We start from the raw sequence: 7,816 nt of genomic DNA, 5'->3' as shown, positions 1-7,816 counted from the left end.
ATAGTGGCCTGTTTCCTCAAAAACTGCTCAGTGGTACACAGGAGGTGTAAAGAAGACTAGGAAAATACATAAATATATTTGAGTTTCATTCAAAACAACCCAGTGTATGAGGATCCTAATCTGGGTCAAGTTTGAGCAGAAGTAACTGGATCACTGTGACCATCTCCACTTTAATATAACTGATTAGATTTTTGCTACAGGGCATGTCATTCACCAGAGAGAAACAGAGAGAGAAAGGGAAAGTAAGAAAGCAAGCCGCCAGGTCCAGGACTCGAACTGTGGTCGCCCATGTGGGAGCCCAGTGCCTTAACCATCACGTCACCTCCTGGCCCCAGTTCTTCCTATTTCTTAAATCCTCTACGTTTTTTTAAGATTATTTTTTGTTGTTGTTATTTAACTTTATTTAATTTAACCAGAGAGGGACAGAATGAAGAGAGAGAGACAGAGAGAGAGAAAGAGAACAAGCTGCCAGGTCAAGGACTCGAACCATGCTCGGCCATGTGGGAGTCCAGCACCGTTTACCACCACACCACCTGCTGGCCCCAAAGCCTCTTTTTTTTTAAACATGAATCCATTTTCATTCATTTACTTTTTAAAACTTTAAATCCTTGAGGGATACAGCATCACACGGATTCTGTGTCCAATAGCCTTAGCAGGAAGGTTGCTTCGGAATGTGGCTCGAACCATGCCACAGTTTCCATGGGCACGGGTAACCTTTCCCCAGATTACTCTGGTTTTATTTGGTTTGCCACCAGGAGTCACTGTGTTGTTTTTTGCTTTGTACACATAAGCACACCTCTTGCCCAAATAGAATTCCGTTTCATCTCGTGCATAAACACCTTCAATTTTAAGAAAAGCTGTGTGCTCCCTTTGGTTCCTGAGACCCCGCTTATAGCAGCAAAAATGGCCTTGGACCACAGCCTTCCAGACAGAGTTGCCTTTTAGAAGCCCTGTTCCCAGCAGGCCTCCACAGGCTCCAAGATGGCGGAAAGAGCCCAAAGCCTCTTTTTAATACTCCAATTTCAGGTGTTGTCTGTGCCTTATAAGTTGAACCCAAATCTTCATGAATAATAAAATGTAACAATTGCAGGTGTGTGCACTAGTCTCAGGCTCTGTTATGATGCTGTCCTCAAGGAGCCACACCACAGGAGCCCTCCTTTAACTGAAACAAATATAAGAGGCATTTATTACAATGAAGTTCTAGCTTATACCTATTTCTATCCTGGGGCAACTAGTGCTCTAGCAAGGATCCAGGATTATTAAAAGGGCCAAGAGAGTACAGTATGCAGCCATGGTACATGTTAATTGACTCAGTGGAGAGTTTTAGGGTTGTGTATGGACATACTCTGGTTACTTCAGTTTAAAGAGATTAAATTCAATTGGGCAACCTTTTCCAATTCATGCTGTGGAGAATATGTAGTGATGACTAAGACAATCCTTATCCTCAAGGAGCCTATTCTGTCATGACGGTCAATATACACACGTACCCAGGGCCAACAGGTGCTGTGGTGATTAAGGCCCTGGACTCCCACGTGGTCGACCTGGCAGTTTGAGAATCATGCCAGGTACATGTGTGTGTGCCCAGGATCTCAGGAGGAAAATGGAGAAGGGATGGCGGCATGGCCATATCCCCTGGGTAGTAATTACTCACTTTCCCTCTCACTGCCTCTGTCTCTCCACTGAACATATGCACTCTAGCGCAAAATTCTTAAAGAAAAAATATATACACACATACATGTGCACACATGTGTATGCACACATGCATGTAAACCCTAAGATAAACTAAATGCTAATGAGTGTTATACTACAGGCACACCATGTGCATTTGAGACACAGACTAGGAAAAGATTAATTTGATTCGATGGTGTTCAGAGGATGATAGTAGAAGGGATAACTGAACTGGTCCTTAAAGTACTAGTATTTTGGGACCAGCAGATGGCGTGATGGTTATGTCGCTGAACTCTTATATTGCTGACCACAGTTCAAGTCCCAGACCTGGCAGCTTAAAGCTTGTGCTGGGTACATGTGCGTGTGTGCCCAAGATCCCAAGAGGAGAATGGAGTAGATGGGATTGCTGCATGGCAATCACCCCTGAAGGGTGATTTCTCACTTTCTGTCTCCTTGCCTCTGTCTTTCTAGCACAGCACATGCACCCTATAGCAAAAATCTCTCTTAAAAAATACAAAGAAACAAGACAAAACAAAACAAACAAACAAAAACTCATGGTGGGCACATGTGCGTGCATGCCCAAAATCCTCAGAGGAAAATGGAGGAAAAGGGATTATGGTGTGGCCATCCCCCTGGAGGGTGATTTCTCACTTTGTTTCTCTGTGTATCTCTTTCTGGCAAGCTCATGTGCCCTGTAGCAAAAAATCTCTCAAAAAGAAAAAGGGATTAGTATTTTATCTTTTCTCAGACTGTGTTTTTAATTAGTAGAGGGCAGGTGCACTAGCCAGAGAGAGAGAGAGAGTTTGAGAGAAAGAAAGCACTCTTCTATGGGCATGGTCTCAATGCCATCCTTTTTCTCCGTTTCTCCATTCTGTCAGGACGTTGGGCACACACACAGGCACCCTGTCTGTTTCTCAAGCCACTCGGGCCAGAAATAGAAACACCATTGGCCATGTTGGATCCAGTTCCCTTAACCACTGTACTATGAGATCAGCCCAGGATCAGTATTTACATTCAATGAATCAAAAGGATTTCTTCCAGATTAGCCCTGTAATGCAGTGGTTAAGTACTGTGCATTAGGAGCCAGACCCCATATGGCCAACTGCAGTTCAAATCCCAGCCCCTGGGGCTTGAAAAACATACGGAATATGTGTACGTGCATGCCTGAAGTCATGGTGGGAAGAAGTGGAGGAAAAGGGATTGTGGCATGACTACACTTCATGGGGAGTGACCATTTTCTCTCTTTCTCTCCAGTACTTGCCAGAGAGAGAGAGAGAAAGTGAGAAAGCACCCTCCCCCCCAAAGGATGACCACACCACAATTGGTTCTCCTATGTTTTCCTCTCAGGATTTTTGGGCATGCATGGACATGTGTCTGGCATGTTTGTCAAGCCACCAGGTCCAGGATTCAAACTGAGCAGTCAGTCATGTGGGGTTTGGCTGCCTTAACCACCATACCACCTGGCTAGCTTACTGGTATTTTTTTTTTTTTACAATGGGATTTCTCGCAACATATTATACAGGATCACATTTGAACTAGATCCTCAAGCAGTTTAAGTTCACTGATCACCTGGGGGAGTTTTGCATACTGAGCATTTTCCCATACTGAGCCTGGACTGAAACAATTTTCTGTTCTACATCATGCTCCTTGGTGCCATTATTGGACACTCCATTTGGCTAAGTTAGCTCGAACCTAATGTGGCTTTTCTGATGTCTCCTGACTACATTCTTTTTCTGTTGGCTCCGATCATAGGCTATTTGATTAAAATGTTGTTCTCTGGGGGCCAGCAAGTGGAGAGGTGGTTAAGGCACTCCCACATGGCTGGCTGGTCATGGTTTGAGCCCTGGACCTGGCAGCTTGCTTTCTCACTTTTTATCTCTCTCTTTCTCTTTGTCTTTCTCTGGTGAGTGCATGTGCCCTACAGCAAATTGAAAAAATAATACTAAATTACATTTTTTAAATGAAGTTCCTTGATATTGGATATTCCTGCTATGGAACTGTTGACTGTCATTTCCATCGCTGGCTTTGGAAGAGGGAGTAGGTAATGTAGATGAATAATTATCAACTTTATTTGTCTAGCATTTTGCAGTTTACTAAGTACTTTTGCACAGATGATTACCTTTCATTCTCATTGCTGCTTTTTGTGACAATACTACAAGTGAAGAAAGGAGGCCCAGGAGCCAGCAGATGGCATAGCCATTATGTCTCTGGACTCCCACATGGCTGATCGTGGTTCCAGTCTCAGATCCGGTTGCTTGAAACTCATACCAGTCACGCGTGCCCAAGATCCTAGGAAGAGAATGGAAGGGAAAGGTTTGCATTTATGGCCATCCCCCCCTCAGAGAGTGACTTCTCACTTTCCCTCTCACTGTCTTTGTCTCTCTCTCCCTGGCAAACACACATGCCCTAAGGCAAAGACTTCTTAAAAAAAAAGAAAAGAAACAGAGGCCCAGAAGACTATATTGCCTTGCCCAGGTCCTTCGAATAGTTGGTAGTAGAGTTCAGTTAACCTTGGTCTTTTTTTTTTTTAAGAATTATTTGTTTGTTTAATTTAATTTATTATTATTATTATTATTATTATTATCATCATCCTTTAATTTGACCAAAGAAAGAGAGAAGTGAGAAAGCAACCCACTAGGTCTGGGACTAGAATCATGGTCAGTCATGTGGTTGTCCAGTGCCCTAACCACCAAGCCACCTGCCTGCCATACCCTAGGTTTTAAGACTTCCTGGCCAGTGTCCTTATCTTGCCTCTGCCCTGCTTTTCTGTCTCTCTCAAGTCCTATTCATCAGTATTGAGAAATAAGGATAGACAAGCTAGCTGTTATGAAATTTAATAAATATAAATCCAACTGCAAATGATAGATAAATTAGATAGGGATTATTCATGTTACAAAGCAATTCCCCCAGTGGATTAAAAAGTGAGCTCCCTGAAGAAATTACAATATAATTTCATTTGCAAAAAAAACAAGAAAAACAACAAACAAAAACAAAAAAACAAAACTTAAACCCAACAGCTAATGAGAACATTTATGAGGTGTAGTAAAGCGCATATACCTCCATAGGGCAGGTCATTACTTGAAATTGGCAAGAGTAATTTCTTCATATTAGTTAGTTTTCTATTTCCAGGAATGTGTTCTAATCTGAGACCTCAGAAATCAGTGCAGAATTTCAAACTGAGTAGTTGATTTTCTCTTTTCTTGGTAAAACACTCTTTTTTCATACTCATTGAGTTTCACAGGGTGGAATACATTTTATTTTCAGAACCATAAAAGTAAAAATCATCATACTGCTCTTAGAAAAATTTGCTTTCTGTTCCTTATTTTGCTGGAACTCCTTCTAGTGGTTTTCTTTTCAGTGGTGTTCTGAAGAATCATCACCCTTAACAATGGTGTGGAAGAATCAGATCTGACATACAATGCAACCAATTAAAAAAGCCCTTAGAAACAGCAAAACCTACTGGCATGGGTCATGACCTTGTATATTCTGTATCTTATTATCATTTGATATACACCCAGATGAGGCAAATAAGCAATTTTAATGGGAGAGAAATGAAACTTCGGCTGCCTTAACTATTGACCTATAACATGGCGAGAAATGTTACTCATTTTCTTCCAAACTGCTATGTTAATGTATGGTTTTCACTGATAAATGAAGATGAGTAGTTAACTAAGAAAATTAGGGGAAGAAATGTATTATCAAAATGCTATATGACTGAATTTCTCTAAATCAGTATGGTTATCTGAAAAGAGTTGTACTCTTATAAATGAATACAATCAAGCATTGTCAAATGATAACAGAGTGCTGAGTAAATATTTCTGGGAGTTTCTGTTCTAGCACACAGTGGGTTTCAATACCATTTTGACCTATTACTAGCCTTCCCTAGCAACATCGATTTCCCATACTAAGAATTCCTGAACAGTTTTAACTGAAACGATAGCATTTTTCTTTCCATGAAAAGAAAACAACATTTTTAACATGCAGGGTTGTGAGTTTAAGCTAGACTAAGTCCTGATTAAGGATAATATGCTTCACTTCCTCTTCAAGATATATATTCATTGTCAAAGAAATTTTGTGTAAACTGAGACTTATGCACACCATTTGTGCACAGGGAAGAGGAGCCCTGAACCAGGGGTTGGGAGATCTGGGTTCTCAACTTAGTTCTGGCTCTCACTAGCTCTTGACTTGCCTTCTCTGAACTTGTTTTGTCATATAACATGCAGGTAAGTTTGGACTCAGCCATGTGCTTTTTAATCTAAATTCTACCTCTTCTTTGCTTCCCCTCTCCTACTATAAGTGATCCATGCTTCTTTATTTGTTAGTCATGTGATTAACAATCCTTCAGGTTCACAGTTGGAGTAAAAATGCTACTTTGGGGAAACTTGCCATAGTAACTAAATTGCCATTGAGAAAACAGAACCGTGAAAGGGCAACATTTCCTATGTAGTTTTACCCCCCAGATGCCCTTGGACTATACAGCACTTGCATATATTAGCGATGCAAATCTGAGAGAAGAACAAGACCAAGATGTTATGACCAAGACACTCAATTTGCATTGGAATGCCCCATGCGAACAGCACATCAGAACTCATGGAGTGGCATTTGGCTTGAACTCTTGGAAGGCCTGCCAGTCTGCAAAGAATCCAAACAGAAAATGTGGGGATGAGAGCCATCCATTGTTCTTCTCTAAATGCAACTTGACACTGAATCTGAAGAGATGGGAAAAATATTAATTTGACCATTTAAATAAAGCTACTTCCCCTTTATGAGCCAGTGACCTCATCTAAGTACGAGGACGTAAAATTTGGAAATAGACTTTATAACACTAACATTCTGTGTTTCTATTTGGATTTTTTAAATTAAGTGTTGATATAGGGCATGTGCACTAGCACGGAGAGAGAAAGGGAGAGGGAAAGTGAGAAATCCGAGGATAATGGCCACACTGTAATCCTTTCTCCTCCACTTTCCTCTTGAGATTTTGAGCATGCATGTACGTGTACCTGGCATGCTTATCTTTTCCCTGTCTTCTTTCCTTCCTTCCTTCCTTCCTTCCTTCCTTCCTTCCTTCCTTCCTTCCTTCCTTCCTTCCTTCCTTTCTCTCTTTCTCTCTCTCTTTCTCTTTTTTTCTTTTTCAGGTGTTCTGCCATAGGGTACATGTGCTCACCAGAGAGAGGAAAAGTGAGAAATCACCCCCTAGGAGGGATGGCCATACTGCAATCCGTCCTTCTCCATTCTCCGCCTGGAATCGTAGGCACTCACACACACACACACACACACGCACTCTCACACACACACATACACGCACCCAGCATGATTTTCCAGGACTTGAACTAAGGTTGCCCATGTGGGAGTCCAGCTCCTTAACCACTACACTATCCACTGGGCCCATCTGACATGCTTTTCAAATTTCCAGGTCTGTATTCCAACAACACATTCACTCAAGTGGGAGTCTAGTACCTTAACTACCATTTGACCTGCTGCTTCCTCCACCCCCTGCCCTGATTTTGTTTTTCAAAACTTCTGAGTTTGTGGGGAGCTCTGAGAGAAATAATATTACTTTTGGTGTAATATGTGTCATTGGGGTATTATACTAATAAAACAGAAAAGTGAGGTACAGTGCTAGGCACCTGGCTTCCTGACCATTTTTCCTTTTTGGCCTCTGGTCATCTCACTGATGTCTTGCAAATCTGGTACAATGATCAAATATACCATGTCGGGCCAGTAGGTGGTGTGGTGGTTAAAGGTGTTGGATTCCCACATGGCAGACCATGGTTCAGGTCCTGGACATAGCAGCTTGCTTTCTTGCCTTCTCTCTCTCTCTGATGAGCACATGTGCCCTTCAGAAAATACTTATTATTATTAATATATTTTTAAGATTATTAATAATAATAAGTAAAATGAAATAATTATTTTAAAAATACATGGTTTCTTTTTTATCTTTTTTTTCTTAGAGAGATTTTGTTATAGGGTGCGTGTGCTCACTGAAGAGATAGCGACAGACAGAGAGACAGAAAGCAAGAAATCACCCCCGGGGGCATGGCCATGCCACAATCCCTTCTTCTCCATTCTCCTCTTGGGATTTTGGGCATGCATGCACACATACCCGGTGTGAGTTTTAAGCCTCCAGGTCTGGGACTCAAAAGACGGT

General features: G+C 41.6%; 1 pseudogene; it reads right to left on the bottom strand.

Moving 5' to 3' along the window:
• Positions 1-600: 600 nt before the first annotated feature.
• On the bottom strand, positions 601-7,380 carry LOC102500651 (60S ribosomal protein L35a pseudogene; annotated as a pseudogene).
• Between the last annotated feature and the right edge of the window lie 436 nt (positions 7,381-7,816).

This window comes from Tupaia chinensis, unplaced genomic scaffold (genome assembly GCF_000334495.1).
Source record: "Tupaia chinensis unplaced genomic scaffold, TupChi_1.0 Scaffold000706_1, whole genome shotgun sequence".
Taxonomy (NCBI): Eukaryota; Metazoa; Chordata; class Mammalia; order Scandentia; family Tupaiidae; genus Tupaia; species Tupaia belangeri.
The sequence above is the reverse complement of the archived record's forward strand: the minus strand, read 5'-3'. Positions and strand labels throughout refer to the sequence as shown.